Genomic DNA, 16,184 nt, shown 5'->3' on the forward strand with positions numbered 1-16,184 from the left:
AAGCTACGTGACAGTGCATCAGCCTTAATATTTTTAGACCCAGCCCTATAGGTAACCAAAAAATTGAATCTAGTAAAAAATAACGCCCATCGGGCTTGTCTCGGGTTTAGCCTCCGGGCAGATTCTAGGAAAACCAGATTCTTGTGGTCGGTAAGGACCGTTACCTGGTGTCTAGCCCCCTCCAGGAAGTGGCGCCACTCTTCAAATGCCCATTTAATGGCTAAGAGTTCGCGGTTGCCAATATCATAGTTACTCTCAGTTGGCGAAAACTTCATGGAGAAGTAGGCACAGGGGCGGAGATGGGTGAGGGACCTGGTACCCTGGGACAAGACAGCCCCCACTCCCACCTCAGATGCGTCAACTTCCACGATAAATGGCTCCATTTGGTTGGGCTGAACCACCACCGGGGCCGAGATAAAGCACTTCTTAAGGACCTCAAAAGCCTGGACAGCCTCAGGAGGCCAGTGGAGGAGATCAGCACCTTTGCGAGTGAGGTCCGTAAGAGGCTTAGGGATGACCGAGAAGTTAGCAATAAATCTCCTGTAATAATTAGCGAACCCCAAAAAACACTGTAACGCCTTCAGGGAGGCAGGTTGGACCCATTCCGCCACAGCCTGAACCTTGGCGGGGTCCATGCGGAATTCATGAGGAGTGAGGATTTGACCCAAAAATTGTATCTCCTGTACCCCAAACACACATTTTTCGGTTTTGGCAAACAGTTTGTTTTCCCGAAGGACCTGGAGCACCTTCCTGACATGCTCAATGTGGGAGGACCAGTCCTTGGAAAACACCAGTATGTCATCAAGGTACACTACAAGAAATATCCCCAGGTAATTTCTCAAAATCTCATTTATGAAATTCTGGAAGACCGCAGGGGCATTACACAACCCAAAGGGCATGACGAGGTATTCGAAATGACCTTCGGGCGTGTTAAACGCAGTCTTCCACTCATCCCCCTCTTTGATGCGAATAAGGTTATACGCCCCCCGTAGATCCAATTTAGAGAACCATTGGGCCCCCTGAACCTGATTAAAGAGATCAGGTATCAAAGGAAGGGGATACTGGTTCCTTACCGTGACCTTATTCAGGCTACGGTAGTCAATGCATGGCCTAAGACCACCATCCTTCTTCCCCACGAAGAAGAAGCCAGCACCTACCGGAGAAGAAGAGGGACGAATGTAACCCTTGGCCAGGGATTCCTGTATATAGTCTCTCATGGCTTCACGTTCGGGACAAGAAAGATTAAATATCCTACCCTTAGGAAGCTTAGCTCCTGGTACCAATTCGATAGCGCAATCGTATTCTCTATGAGGAGGTAACACTTCGGAGGCCTCCCTAGAGAAAACATCAGCGAAGTCCTGAACAAACTCGGGTAGCGTATTCGCCTCCTCAGGGGGAGAAATAGAATTAACAGAAAAACATGACGTACAACATTCATTACCCCATTTGGTTAGCTCCCCAGTATTCCAGTCAAACGTGGGATTATGCAACTGCAACCAGGGAAGGCCTAGAACCAAATCGTACGATAATCCCTGCATCAACAGTACAGAGCATTGCTCCAAATGCATGGAGCCAACAAGGAGTTCAAAAACAGGGGTATGCTGTGTAAAATAACCATTAGCAAGAGGAGTGGAGTCGATACCCACTACCGGGACAAGTTTAGGCAAATCAATCAGAGGCATAGCAAGAGACATAGCAAATTCCACAGACATAATATTAGTAGAGGACCCTGAATCCACGAAGGCACTGCCGGTAGCAGACCTACCACCAAAAGAGACCTGAAAGGGAAGCAAGATCTTAGTACGTTTCCTATTTACTGGAAATACCTGTGCGCCCAAGTGACCTCCCCGATGATCACTTAGGCGCGGAAGTTCTCTGGCTGCATTCTTACGCTTAGGACAGTTGTTCACTTGATGCTTGTCATCCCCACAGTAGAAGCAGAGACCATTCTTCCTGCGGAATTCTCTACGTTGTTGGGGGGACATGGAGGCCCCGAGTTGCATAGGTATCTCTGAGTCTTTCCTGGAGGAACGAAGCAACGGAACTTCGGGAGGCATCATGGGGGAGTCGGAGGAGAAAACACATAAACGTTCATGTTGTCGTTCCCTGAGACGTCGGTCAAGTCGTACCGCTAAAGCCATAGCCTGGTCTAGGGAGTCAGAAGAGGGATAGCTAACTAGCAGGTCTTTCAGGGCATTCGACAGACCCAACCTAAACTGGCACCTTAAGGCAGGGTCATTCCACCGAGAAGCTACGCACCACTTCCTAAAGTCAGAGCAATACTCCTCAACAGGTCTCTTACCCTGACGTAAGGTCACCAGCTGACTCTCGGCAAAGGCAGTCCTGTCAGTCTCGTCATAAATAAGTCAGAGAGCAGAAAAGAAACAATCAACGGAGGAAAGTTCAGGGGCGTCAGGAGCCAAGGAGAAGGCCCACTCTTGGGGCCCTTCCTGGAGCCGGGACATGATTATACCCACCCGCTGGCTCTCAGAACCTGAGGAATGAGGCTTTAAACGAAAGTAAAGCCTACAACTCTCCCGAAAGGAGAGAAAAGCCCTCCGGTCCCCTGAGAACCGGTCGGGCAACTTGAGGTGGGGTTCAAGAGGTGCGGTGAGGGGAACTACCAAGGTAGCATCAGGCTGGTTGACCCTCTGAGCCAGGGCCTGGACCTGTAGGGAGAGACCCTGCATTTGCTGAGCCAGGGTCTCACGGGGGTCCATAGTGGTGTCAGGGACCAGGGTAGACTAGGTATGGGCTTGTTATTATGTAATGACCGGGGGGTAGGGAAACGGACAAGTGAGCCCTAATCTACCCGCCACTCTGTCCCTGCCTACTTGCAACGACCCGCCCTAGGCGACGGGGTACAACTGGGCGGCGGTCCCTGCACTCAGTAAGTGCACGACAAACACGACAAACATACAAGGGAATACAAGCAAGGGAAAAGGGGCAGTTGCCCATGGCAACACCGTGAGCAACCAGAGTGGTGAACGAGCCGAGTCAAGCCAGGAGTGTGCGAGGTACCAAACGAAGAGCAGAAGAGTAGTCAGTAAGCCAGGGTCTGTATGGAGCAGGAACAAAATAGAAGGAGCTGTAGCTGGGCCAGGAAACCACACGAAAAAGAATAACAAGCAAGGAGGAACAGGAAATGCAGGTATAAATAGACAGAGGGCGGGAGCTAGCTGAGTCTGGCCAGGCTGCGATAGGCTCTCCCACTCCTAAGCCTGCCAGCCTGAGTGGTGGAAGCTGGAGTCAGTCTCAGGGATGTAGATTCAGGTGCTGACTGATTAATTAAGGGAGTTAACCCCGAAGCTGTGCCTGGCAGATCCTTTACACCAAGTTACATGTTAACATAGGACCCCTTCTTTGATATCACCTTCACAATTCTTGCATCCATTGCATTTGTGAGTGTTTGGACAGTTTCTGCTTGAATATCTTAGCAGGATGTCAGAATAACCTCCCAGAGCTTCTTTTTTGATGTGAACTGCCTCCCACCCTCATAGATATTTTGCTTGAGGATGCTCCAAAGGTTCTAAATATGGTTGAGGTTAGGGGAACATGGGGGCCACACCATGAGTTTCTCTCCTTTTATGCCCATAGCAGCCAATGACACAGAGGTATTCTTTGCAGCATGAGATGGTGCATTGTCATGCATGAATATAATTTTGCTACAGAAGGCACTGTTCTTCTTTTTGTACCACGGAAGAAAGTGGTCAGTCATAAACTCTACGTACTTTGCATAGGTCATTTTCACACCGTCAGGGACCCTAAAGGGGCCTACCAGCTCTCTCCCCATGATTCCAGCCCAAAACATGACTCCGCCACCTCCTTGCTGACGTCGCAGCCTTGTTGGGACATTGTGGCCATTCACCAACCATCCACTACTCCATCCACCTGGACCATCCAGGGTTGCACGGCACTCATCAGTAAACAACACGGTTTGAAAATTAGTCTTCATGTATTTCTGAGCCCACTGCAACCGTTTCTGCTTGTGAGCATTGTTTGGGGGTGGTCGAATAATAGCTTTATGCACACTTGCAAACCTCTGGAGGATCCTACACCTTGAGGTTCCTGGGACTCCAGAGGCACCAGCGGCTTCAAATACCTGTTTGCTGCTTTGCAATGGCATTTTAGCAGCTGCTCTCCTAATCCTATTAATTTGTCTGGCAGAAACCTTCCTCATTATACCTTTATCTGAACGAACCCGTCTGTGCTCTGAATCAGCCACAAATCTTTTCACAGTACGATGATCACGCTTAAGTTTTCTTGAAATATCCAATGTTTTCATACCTTGTCCAAGGTATTGCACTATTTCACGCTTTTCGGCAGCAGAGAGATCCTTTTTCTTTCCCATATTGCTTGAAACCTGTGGCCTGATTAATAACGTGGAACGTCCTTCTTAAGTAGTTTTCCTTTGATTGGGCACACCTGGAAAACTAATTATCACAGGTGTCTGAGATTGATTACAATGATCCAAAGAGCCCTAAGACACAATACCATCCATGAGTTTAATTGAAAAACTAATAATTCAATGTTTATGACACTTAAATCCAATGTGCATAATAATTTGGAACACGGTGTATATCAAATAGACATGCTCACATTGGTGTGCCACTAAGGGTATGTTCACACGCACTAATTACGGACGTAATTCGGGCGTTTTTGCCCCGAATTACGTCCGAAAATAGCGCCTCAATAGCGCTGACAAACATCTGCCCATTGAAAGCAATGGGCAGACGTTTGTCTGTTCACACGAGGCGTAATTTACGCACCACTGTCAAATGACGGCGCGTAAATAGACGCCCGCGTCAAAGAAGTGACCTGTCACTTCTTTGGGTGTAATTGGAGCCGTTATTCATTGACTCCAATGAATAGCAGCACGAATTACGTCCGTAATGGACGCGGCGTTCAAGCGCCTGCACATGCCGTTACGGCTGAAATTACGGGGATGTTTTCAGGCCGAAACATCCCCGTAATTTCAGCCGTTACGGACGCCCTCGTGTGAACATACCCTTAGGAATGAACCCATACGCAAATTGTTATAATAATGATAATGAATTAAGAACATTCACATAAATATGGAATGATATTATAAAGGTTAGCATAAGTGTTATGCGTAATTGGCAATAGCTAACCTAGATTATATCACAGTACATAGCAATAGCAATGTCAAGATAGTGATTTACACACAAACAAACAAAGCAGTTTTACTTACATGAGAGAATGAACACAAGAATTGTGGAGTGACTGGCGTGTATGACCACCTCGACGTGCGTTTCAGCGTAGTTCTCCCCAGGAGGCGTAGTTTTACGAAATGTTAAGGACGCCTTTAAGTAGGTTGATTTGGTCAATGGGATAATATTTTATAACCAAAATGGATATACAGTGAAGGAATAAGTATTTGATCCCTTGCTGATTTTGTAAGTTTGCCCACTGTCAAAGTCATGAACAGTCTAGAATTTTTAGGCTAGGTTAATTTTACCAGTGAAAGATAGATTATATAAAAAAACAAACAGAAAATCACATAGTCAAAATTATATATATTTATTTGCATTGTGCAAGGAGAGATAAGTATTTGATCCACTACCAACCATTAAGAGTTCAGCCTCCTCCAGACCAGTTACACGCTCCAAATCAACTTGGTGCCTGCATTAAAGACAGCTGTCTTAAATGGTCACCTGTATAAAAGACTCCTGTCTACAGACTCAATTAATCAGTCTGACTCTGACCTCTACAACATGGGCAAGACCAAAGAGCTTTCTAAGGATGTCAGGGACAAGATCATAGACCTGCACAAGGCTGGAATGGGCTACAAAACCATAAGTAAGACGCTGGGTGAGAAGGAGACAACTGTTGGTGCAATAGTAAGAAAATGGAAGACATACAAAATGACTGTCAATCGACATCGATCTGGGGCTCCATGCAAAATCTCACCTCGTGGGGTATCCTTGATCCTGAGGAAGGTGAGAGCTCAGCCGAAAACTACACGGGGCCAACTTGTTAATGATCTCAAGGCAGCTGGGACCACAGTCACCAAGAAAACCATTGGTAACACATTACGCCGTAATGGATTAAAATCCTGCAGTGCCCGCAAGGTCCCCTTGCTCAAGAAGGCCCATGTACAGGCCCGTCTGAAGTTTGCAAATGAACATCTGGATGATTCTGAGAGTGATTGGGAGAAGGTGCTGTGGTCAGATGAGACTAAAATTGAGCTCTTTGGCATTAACTCAACTCGCCATGTTTGGAGGAAGAGAAATGCTGCCTATGACCCAAAGAACACCGTCCCCACTGTCAAGCATGGAGGGGGAAACATTATGTTTTGTGGGTGTTTCTCTGCTAAGGGCACAGGACTACTTCACCACATCAATGGGAGAATGGATGGAGCCATGTACCATCAAATCCTGAGTGACAACCTCCTTCCCTCCACCAGGAAATTAAAAATGGCTCGTGGCTTGGTCTTCCAGCACGACAATGACCCGAAACATACAGCCAAGGCAACAAAGGAGTGGCTCAAAAAGAAGCACATTAAGGTCATGGAGTGGCCTAGCCAGTCTCCAGACCTTAATCCCATCGAAAATTTATGGAGGGAGCTGAAGATCCGAGTTGCCAAGCGACAGCCTCGAAATCTTAATGATTTACAGATGATCTGCAAAGAGGAGTGGGCCAAAATTCCATCTAACATGTGTGCAAACCTCATCATCAACTACAAAAAATGCCACCAAGTATTAAGTCTTGCTTGCCAAAGGGATCAAATACTTATTTCTCTGTGCACAATGCAAATAAATATATATAATTTTGACTATGTGATTTTCTTTTTTTTTTTTTTAGATAATCTATCTCTCACTGGTAAAATTAACATATCCTAAAAATTCTAGACTGTTCATGACTTTGACAGTGGGCAAACTTACAAAATCAGCAAGGGATCAAATACTTATTTCCTTCACTGTATGGACCAGACTGATAGGGCTATCGAATATCGGAACTGGAAGACTAAGACCTACGTAAGAGGTCACATGGTCATTACCATGTTTTAGTTTTCCGCCCGCCACGCCAAACATCCGGCAGAAATACCGGCGGAGATTACATTAAGGCATAAAAACCTATATGTTCAGGTTTGCCCAACTGTGCATGCCCTGTGTACCCTCGGCCATATTAAAGGTGGCAAGAAATATTGGGACATCAATATGTTCGCACTTGCAAAAAAAAGTAGAATGTCTTCCATATAATGAACCATATTGAAGGTGGCTTAAATTTGGAAAGGAGAAGAGATGGAAAGTGTAATATATTACAACTATACAGGAAAGAAAACACACACATATATATATATATATATATATATATATATATATATATATATATATATATATATATATATATATATATATATATATATATATATATATATCCAAAAAGAAAGTTCAGCAGCACTCCAATGATCAAGGTGAAAAAAAAGGTGAAATTTATTGAGCCAACATGGCAATGCAACGTTTCCGTCCCACCTTGGGACCTTTCTCAAGCATAGTGATACATACAAGTTCAGTGATTTATATAATGTGTATACAATCAGTGTCATCAATCTCATTAGAATAATGAGGTTGATATATACATCTCAAAATAACGTGATACAACAAAGAAAGAGTATCGAAACGACATCAATCGATACAAATAGTGAAAACAATACGTTGATGTTAAAAACAACATAAAACATACATTTCTCATGCAAGAAAATATAACGTTCTTTAAATCGCAATATTCACCAGCTGGGTGAGATTCAGAGACTGCACGACCACTTGACCAATCAGAACGCAGGTGTTGTTGTAAGACGTATAACACTTGTCATTCACAGCCAGTATCTGTCCAGCTCCACTGCGCATGCGTCGGATCAGTCCGGACCGGATGTGACGTCTCGCTATAGTAACTAGGATACCGATCGTTGGTAAACAAAGTCCTCATAATATTCAATTATATGTGGTCGGTCCGTATAACCCAGAAATGACACATTGCTTCAAGAATTAGACATATCGATCCTCTGAAAAGGCCATTACATACAATACAGATAGAAAATATGAATTAACTAAAAAGATCTTTTGCTCATCTTGTCTTTACACAGCACCAACAGGGTAAATATACCCAAATATTATACATGCATGGGAATAGGCAATTTACCGCACATCATGATTAAGGTGACAGGAACTCATTCATAGTAATATATAAATCAACAAGTAGAGTCCACACGAGGAAGACGGGATCCCGACCACATTCCGTGGGCGGCGGTCTCCGTCAATCAGGTTCGTGGAAAGAAACGCACACAACATCGTGTACGCGGTCCCAACCATATCTCCTATAACCCGTGTAGCGGACTCACTATATTTAAAATAATAAACATAAAATAAAAAAGAGGGAAAAGATGTGCCGTAAATATCACCCAGCCATGGGAAAGAAAGAAACTAATGAAAAATCAAATATGCTGAGAAACAGACACATTGAGCAACAGAACATTTCAACCACCTTTCCATCGCAGATATCGCTAATATTGGTTATCGTAATATCAATAAAGTTGATCTGAAGTGGTCCTGCAGTCCCATGTTTATCTATAATAGAAAAATTATTAAAAACATGTCAAAAATTTATGTATCACACATTTTTAAAGAGGAGAACATCACCAGAAGTCAAGACACAACAGGAGGTAACGGTCTCAGGAAGCAACTCTGGCTACATTAAATTCAACGTTAAGACCATTAGGTCGCAAGGTATTCAATTGGAAAATCCATTGAAGTTCACATTTATGTAGTGCCCTATGTCGATCACCACCCTTATAGGATACAGGGATATGGTCAAGGATCATAAATTTAAGATCCTTTTCAGTATGGCCATACTGAAAAGGATCTTAAATTTATGATCCTTGACCATATCCCTGTATCCTATAAGGGTGGTGATCGACATAGGGCACTACATAAATGTGAACTTCAATGGATTTTCCAATTGAATACCTTGCGACCTAATGGTCTTAACGTTGAATTTAATGTAGCCAGAGTTGCTTCCTGAGACCGTTACCTCCTGTTGTGTCTTGACTTCTGGTGATGTTCTCCTCTTTAAAAATGTGTGATACATAAATTTTTGACATGTTTTTAATAATTTTTCTATTATAGATAAACATGGGACTGCAGGACCACTTCAGATCAACTTTATTGATATTACGATAACCAATATTAGCGATATCTGCGATGGAAAGGTGGTTGAAATGTTCTGTTGCTCAATGTGTCTGTTTCTCAGCATATTTGATTTTTCATTAGTTTCTTTCTTTCCCATGGCTGGGTGATATTTACGGCACATCTTTTCCCTCTTTTTTATTTTATGTTTATTATTTTAAATATAGTGAGTCCGCTACACGGGTTATAGGAGATATGGTTGGGACCGCGTACACGATGTTGTGTGCGTTTCTTTCCACGAACCTGATTGACGGAGACCGCCGCCCACGGAATGTGGTCGGGATCCCGTCTTCCTCGTGTGGACTCTACTTGTTGATTTATATATTACTATGAATGAGTTCCTGTCACCTTAATCATGATGTGCGGTAAATTGCCTATTCCCATGCATGTATAATATTTGGGTATATTTACCCTGTTGGTGCTGTGTAAAGACAAGATGAGCAAAAGATCTTTTTAGTTAATTCATATTTTCTATCTGTATTGTATGTAATGGCCTTTTCAGAGGATCGATATGTCTAATTCTTGAAGCAATGTGTCATTTCTGGGTTATACGGACCGACCACATATAATTGAATATTATGAGGACTTTGTTTACCAACGATCGGTATCCTAGTTACTATAGCGAGACGTCACATCCGGTCCGGACTGATCCGACGCATGCGCAGTGGAGCTGGACAGATACTGGCTGTGAATGACAAGTGTTATACGTCTTACAACAACACCTGCGTTCTGATTGGTCAAGTGGTCGTGCAGTCTCTGAATCTCACCCAGCTGGTGAATATTGCGATTTAAAGAACGTTATATTTTCTTGCATGAGAAATGTATGTTTTATGTTGTTTTTAACATCAACGTATTGTTTTCACTATTTGTATCGATTGATGTCGTTTCGATACTCTTTCTTTGTTGTATCACGTTATTTTGAGATGTATATATCAACCTCATTATTCTAATGAGATTGATGACACTGATTGTATACACATTATATAAATCACTGAACTTGTATGTATCACTATGCTTGAGAAAGGTCCCAAGGTGGGACGGAAACGTTGCATTGCCATGTTGGCTCAATAAATTTCACCTTTTTTTTCACCTTGATTATTGGAGTGCTGCTGAACTTTCTTTTTGGATATACGTATGGTCTTTGGATCGGGACTATCAGCTGGCACCCTTCATTACTGGAACCTATCTACTGAATTAGAGTGCTGCCGTTTTTTCTACTTATGTATATATATATATATATATATATATTAGGAAAGGGAATAAGAACAATTATAATAAGGTTAAATAAAGTGGATAGAGAGAAAAAAATACCACCAAGACGATGCTAATCGTCTGTCAAAATTATCTCCTTCAGAATAAAAAGAGGAGAAAATCAAACCCCGAAGTGAAGCGTGCGCGAGATGCCATCCACAACGGACTGTCCAGATCAGCCCGAGGTGGTGTGGACATCCCGTGAACAGCCAAACTACATGGGCCCTATATAAAAAAGGGGTATGTTTGTGAGACATATATAAAGGTTAGAATGTCATATGGGGATGGTGATGTGACTAAAGAAAATTGAGTAAAAAGACACAAAGGGAAAGACGAAGATAAAATATTATACCTATATGTATCAAATAAACAAATATTTTGAATATATAAGCTAGATATAACTTAATTTCATGAAAGTGCAAACCTGTGCAAGTAATTAAAAACAAATTTCATACTTAGAAACATACAACAAGCAAATGGTGTTTTTTTTTTGCATGTATAGGATAATAAAGTGCTAAAGGGCACAAGTGTAAGTAATAATGAAAAAAAAATTATATGTATAAATAGACTTGAAATTATGTACTGTGCAAAAAGAACAAAGGTGACTGACTACATTTCATAAAAATGTACTTCATACATAAATAAATTGAATACATAAATTTATGTTATAGATTAATTTACTACTAAAGAGGTGCCTAAGTGCCAACAATACTGTGAAATAAATCCCCCCTTACAATTGACGATCATATTGAGACGTAAAAAATAAATTAACAATATATTCAGAATCATAAATTATCATTCTATTTCTAATAAAAAGCCTTATTGCCTCTTTCCCTTCTTTTCCTTTCCCAGTCCTAATGTGCTCTCATAATTAGACAGATATTGTACATTAGTCATGTCTATATTCATCACTTATGGTCCTTTTTTGATTAGTCTTTCTTTTATCAGTCCATCAGAATCTTCATATATTTCTTGAACATCCACATATCCCAATGTTATTTCTTTTGGTAGGCCAGTCATACGAAACTTGTATCTCTAAAAAGAAAAGGCTTCGAAAAAAGGTGAATTAAAAACAGACGTTAAAAAAAACTTGCATCACTCACCCCAATTTTAAAATAAGGAGATCAAAATTACAGAAAGGCATTGAAGCCAAAACTCTTGTTATGACCATGTGGGGCCAGCTTATAGATCCACCGGATTTCTAAGTGTGACAAGTTTTTTCATCGCATTACCTCCTCTGGATCCCAGATGTAGTCTATCAATCCCTTTAAACTTGAGAAGTTTGGAATTACGGTGGTGGAAAAGCTTGAAGTGTTTTGGTAAAGTTTTTCGTTTCGAGACATCCATTTCTTTCTTGGCTTTATCTATATCTCGTATATGCTCCCGCACTCTCAGTCAGAATTCTCTGGTTGTGAGACCAACTTAAATTTATTTGCATGGACAGATCGCATGGTAGATGACACACGTCGAACTGCAAGAGATATGCTGCGTTAGACCTTTTGATTATCTGTATCAGCAAAATCAAATGCTCGTTCAATATTGGCACGTGCTTTGCAAGAGCCACATGGGAAACACCTCCACTTTGGCCCTGGCCCTTTTGAACCACAGAAATTGTTTTACTCGGGTATATAATGACTGTGTACCAGTTGATCGTTCACATTTTTTTCTCTCCTGGCTGTTATCTGTGGAGCATTGGATAGATGAATTTTAAGAAAAGGGTCTGCTTGGAGAACCTGCCAGTGAAGTTTTTGGATATGAGTCATGTCAGCCCACTGAGAATGATAAGTTGTAATCATCCTAATGGGCTCACATTCCTTTTTGTTAATAGTATTAGGGAAGAGAAGACTCTCCCTAGACTTTGTATCCTCTTTTTATGGATCTATTAGAAAAGCCTCTTTCCTGGAATCTTACCTTCAAATCCTCTGTTTGTTTCTCAAAATTGGGATGTGTCGAACAGATTAGTTTCATTCTCAAAAATTGTCCTACTGGTATTCCTCTAAGGGTAGATGGAAGATGGGCAGATTTAGCATGAAGTAGGGCATTTACGGACGTACTTGACTGTGTGCTAAATGCACGCAGGAAGCATGCGATCACCTGTCTCATGACAAATCAACTTTTGCCTCTTGGACCCAAACACTTCAAACTTTAAATAGTCTGTGAAAAGAACATTCTTCGACTGACCAGTTGTCTAGTTCTATTGAATCTTTCCCATTTGGAACACGTCCTGATAAATTTGTCCAGGTCGTGGCTGATCACGTACGCTCTTGTTTTTAGCATATTTCTGGAGGGTACACTGCACACGTCCAAGAGAAACCTTCTCCAGGCGAGCAATTTCCCACCGGCTATGCCCAGCATTTGTCAAAGCGACTATAGAATATCACTTTTCAATTGGTAACTCCTTCCTAAAACAGTTGATAGACTTATTTTTGTGCAAAACACATGTATCACGTTCATCCTTCACAGAGAAATTGATGAATCTGGGGGTGTATTGAAATTAATGCGCAGTAGTGTATTAGCATGTACAGGGGCACATCGTGTGGTACTATATACAGGAAGGACAGTGTGTTGCCCTATGTATAGGGGGCACAGATGTGGCACAGTATAAAGGGGGTACAGTGTGTGGCACTATGTACAGGGCCACAGCATGTTGCATCATCTACAGGGGGCACTGTATCTGTCTAGGATTTTATTTTCAATGGGCAATGCGTGTGGCATTATTTTTGGAGGGCATTGTGTGCATGTGTGACGCTTTATCATCATGGTGCACAGTCTATGGAACTATTTTCACATGGCACAGTGTATGACACTATTTTTAGTGGCCATTGTGTGTGATGATCAATTTTCGTGGGACATAGTCAGAGGCACTATTTTCAGGGGCACAGTCTATGGCACTATTTTAATAGGTCACAGCATGTGGCGAAATTTTTATGGAACATGGTGTGTGTGGCACTTTATTTTCAGGGTGTACAGTGTATGATTTGCATGTATTCAGGGGGTACAATGTGTGCTATTATATTTAAGGGCATAGCGTGTGGCACCATGAGGATTTTGTGTTCGTATAGGGGTTGCGGATGTGTTGGAAATGCATGAAGCCAAAGACATTTGAGCTGCAAACTCTGCAGAGAGTTTTAGCCGGGAAAAGTTGTCATAGGGGTCTGGACCGGATGGAGAAGAGAAAGAAAGATAATTACTCCATTCAGAGAAGACATCACCTGTGAGTCACTGAATGTAAATCTTTGTTCTCCCTCTGGATGATCAGTACTGTAATCATTGTATGATCTGAAGTGAAATGATGAGTGGTACCATATTGTTTGTGAAACAGCAACTCCCACCATATACTTACCATTGTTCAGGCTATACTGGAAGCTGTAGTTTCCCGCCGTACAAATTTATATGGCACAGGCTAACTGACTTTGCAAATGATCTCTGTACTGAGCTGTATTTGTGCTGGTGCTGTGTATATATGTACTGAGCTTGGTTCTGGTACTGTATGTATGTACTGAGCTTTGTTCTTGTGCTGTATTTATGTACTGAGCTTAGTTCTGGTGCAGTATATATATACTGAGCTTTGTTCTGGTGCTGTATTTGTATATGAATTTGATTCTGGTGCTGTGTTTATGTACTGATTTTTGTTCTGATGCTGTATACATGTACTGAGCTTTGTTCTTGTGCTGTATATATGTACCGAGCTTGGTTCTGGTACTGTATTTATGTGCTGAGCTTGGTTCTAGTGCTGTATGTATGTACTTAGCTTGGTTCTGGTTCTATATTATGGTATGAGCTTGGTTCTGGCAGAGCATCTATGCATTATTCTTGAATCTGGTACTGCATCTGTAAATTAAACTTCACAAAAAGCGAGGAGAACTGTTGTGGTGTGCTGCACACGCCGTACAGCTCTTTACCTTTCTCTGCGTAAACAGCCAAACTAAATGGGCTGTGAATACCTATAGAACAGAATGTGCACACCTATGGTACGGAATGTGCACATATACAATGAATTTGGAAAGTCTTCAGAGCCTTTAAATTAAAAAAAAAATAAAATTATGTTGAGGCCTTGTGCTAAATTGTCCATGCGAAATTTCAGTTTTTAATTTTTAATAAATTGACTGCAGAATGATAGGGAAAAACTTGAATATTTTTTTTATTTTAGTACAGGGCCTCATCATAACAAAATGTGGAAAAAAGTGAACGGGTCTGAAGACTTTCCGAATGCTCTATATGTACTGTATGTGAGTGTGGGTATGTTTGCTTATGTAATTATATAGAGTACATAGTAATCCAGTTAAACATTTTAGGCAGTGAGGCACCTGTGGAAAATTGATAGGATATTACTGATATGTACAAAAATATTAATTTAGCGTCCACATTAATGTACAGTGTATTTAGAATATAGAAATTGTTTTATTTGCTTATTAGAGTAGGAATAATTTTCTGCGACACGCTTCACCGCTGGCTGTGTAATTAGGTTTTTCCGTTTTCTATTGTATTTTATTTAAAAAAAAAAAACTTTTTTGATGATGTGGTTTACATATTTAACCCATTAGTGACCACCAATGTCCCATGTGGGTTGGTGTTCAACTGTCTTATGACAGCCGGGTTCCTGCTCTAAAGGTTGCAATCGACGATTACTTTGATTGTGACCATTTATCCACTTAGATGCCGCGGTCATAAGTGCAGGTATTAGTTATTTACCTGCTAACTTGTATATGGATAATGATGCGCTAATGATCCAAACTGTATCAGGCATTTATGTATTACTGGGCTAAGCTGAGTTTTAAGGGGGTAATGTACTAATTGACCCCTTAATGACCATCAATATGTGTCTTCACGGTGGCTATTAAGGGTACTTATGCCACAACACAGTGAAAAGGTGGTGGTGAGACATAAGTCCGGAACGGGTGTCCTGTGCCAGCTAGAGAGGGTGTTGGGCTGTCTAAAGACAGCCAAGCAACTGCTCTAGCAGGCAGGATCAAAATCAGCATCGTTCTTGCCCGTTTAGCCCTTTAGATGCAGCGGTCAATAGCGATCACAGCATCTAAGTGGTTTTAGAGGGAGAAAGCTCCCTCTCACTCTATCGGCACGCCTGCAATGCGGTCCTAGGGTGCCGATGGTTTTTATGGCCCCCAGCTCTGCCTTTAATGAATGCCTATTTGGCAAAAAAAAATAGCTGACAGCTCCCTACTCTGCCACTGTATTAAACTGTATCTGCGTCTTGAGAACGCAGATACAGTTGCACAGCGGGACATGCGGCGGGCATCTTGGGAGAGTGCCCAAAATCCAGAACTGTCCTGATAGATCCAGATTGGTTGGGAGGCATGCCTGATGACCTACTCCTGTGGCAATATTGTTTACACACAGCTGCAGGCCGGGGGCAACATTTCCTAATGAATATGCTGTAATGGGAGTTGCCTACTTTTTAACTATAAACTCAATATAGCAGTAAAGAACATACTTAACACAAAAATGTTTGCTTTTTTTTTTACCAGTTTTAGTGTGTGATGTTAAGCTTCAATATGTGTGCAAAAGTATGCCTATAGAGTTGTATAGGCCTATCATTGACCATTTAAAAATAAACAACTATGCTGCATGCTATCTTTTTTTTTTCCATTTTTGCCGCATTTAGTTGCATTGAAATGTTGACTACATTATCTAATATAGTTGTAAAATATATATGCTTATGTACACTTGATAAATGTATGCTAAAAACCCATATGTCTGGCTAATAGA

The sequence above is a fragment of the Rhinoderma darwinii genome, chromosome 7, assembly GCF_050947455.1.
Source record: "Rhinoderma darwinii isolate aRhiDar2 chromosome 7, aRhiDar2.hap1, whole genome shotgun sequence".
In the NCBI taxonomy this organism is placed as follows: domain Eukaryota; kingdom Metazoa; phylum Chordata; class Amphibia; order Anura; family Rhinodermatidae; genus Rhinoderma; species Rhinoderma darwinii.